Genomic DNA, 1,646 nt, shown 5'->3' with positions numbered 1-1,646 from the left:
CATGGTGCCATCCAGATCCCCATCATGGGTGCTCCAGGTTGTGCCTGAGAAGTGCTGGTGTTTCTGTCCCCCCCCAGAGCCCGTGTCTCGCCCTCGGCTCTGGACCAGTGCCCTGGTGGCCCGGGCTGCTGGGGAGCTGCTCTGCAGCGTGGCAGAGGGCAAGGTGGACACCATCACCTGGCAGAAAGATGGGCAGCCCCTCCCCCTGGGCACGGCCTCCCACCCCTCCCACGGCCTCAGCATCTTGTACCTGAGCTCGGCCAAGAAGTCAGACTGTGGCTCCTACTCCTGCAACGCCAGCAACGAGATCAGCTGGCAAGAAGTGTCCCTGGATGTCACCATTGCAGGTGATCACTGCTGGGGTTTTACCTCCCTCTGCTCTTCCTGCTCTCCACTCTTCCCTGGGGATCCCTTCCCTCCATCCCCTGCCTCCAGCCCCCAGGGTCTGGCCACCCTGAGGCTGTGACCCATGGGCTGTTGACATGAGGTCCCCATCGTAGGGTGATCAGCAGCAATTCCTGGTCTCTGGTCCCAGCAAGGCACAGACCATGGCAGGATGAGTGGCTGGAGATTGGCCCTTGGCCATGGTGGTGGGAGCAGGACCAGGGCTGGGCTGGGGGCTGGGAAGCCAGTGGGCAGCACAGATCCCAGGCTGGACATTCCAGGAACCACAACCTGCAGCAGGCAGGGCTGGTTTGGCCACCAGCAGGCAAATAACCCGAGTCTGTCCTGGTGATGGAGGAGCCCCACGACCCACCAGAGCCCCCCGTGCTGGTGCTGCTGGTGGCCTGAGCCCTGCCCCTCGGGTTTGTTTTCCCCAGGTCTCTCCCCTGCCCTGCAGGATGCCCTGAGGGCTGCAGTGGTCGCTGTGATCTTCGCTGCCGTCTCCGGATGGGGGTTGATTTTTCCCGTCTGCCAGTCTGAAAAGCTGAGGATAAGTGAGTCTGGAGGGGGTGGGAGGGTGTGAGCCCACCTGGCCCTTGGCTGCTGGGGGGGAGCAAGGAGCATGTCTGTGGGACCAGCTGGTCATTGGCTCATTCCCCCTAAGGGGAACAGGTTCCAGCTGGAAAAGGGGAGGTTGAGATGAGATTTTAGGAAGAAATTCTGGGCTCTGAGGGAGGTGAGAGCCTGGCCCAGGTTGCCCAGGGAAGCTGTGGCTGCCCCATCCCTGGCAGTGTTGAAGGGCAGGTTGGATGGGGCTTGGAGCAGCCTGGGCTGCTGGGAGGTGTCCCTGCCCATGCAGGGGTGGGACTGGATGGGCTTTGAGGTCCCTCCCACCTCAAACCAGTCTGGGATTTGATGATAATTCCCTTTCCAACCATTTCAACTTGTCTTCACCTCATCTGGCGGGTCCTTATAACAGTGGAGAAAGGTTTCCCTGGCAAATTTTAACAGCAAAACCCGATTTTGCTGAGTTCTCAGGCCGGGATGGGTCCTGGCACCTCCCACACATTTTTGTCCTGGGGGTTGAGGCTCCATTTCTCAGGGGGTCTGTTCACCCCACTGACCGGGGGGCACAGAGCCCTTTGTCTGACCCACAGCGAGCGGCTCAAAGCCCCCCCCCTGCCCCCAGCCCTGCCCAGGGGACACCCCCAGGCCCTGGGTGGGGTGGGCTGGGTGGGCTGTGGCCAGGGGTGCCCAGAGCC

Source organism: Chaetura pelagica, unplaced genomic scaffold (genome assembly GCF_000747805.2).
Source record: "Chaetura pelagica isolate M959 unplaced genomic scaffold, ChaPel_1.0 scaffold938, whole genome shotgun sequence".
Taxonomy (NCBI): domain Eukaryota; kingdom Metazoa; phylum Chordata; class Aves; order Apodiformes; family Apodidae; genus Chaetura; species Chaetura pelagica.
Note: the sequence above shows the minus strand (reverse complement) of the source record.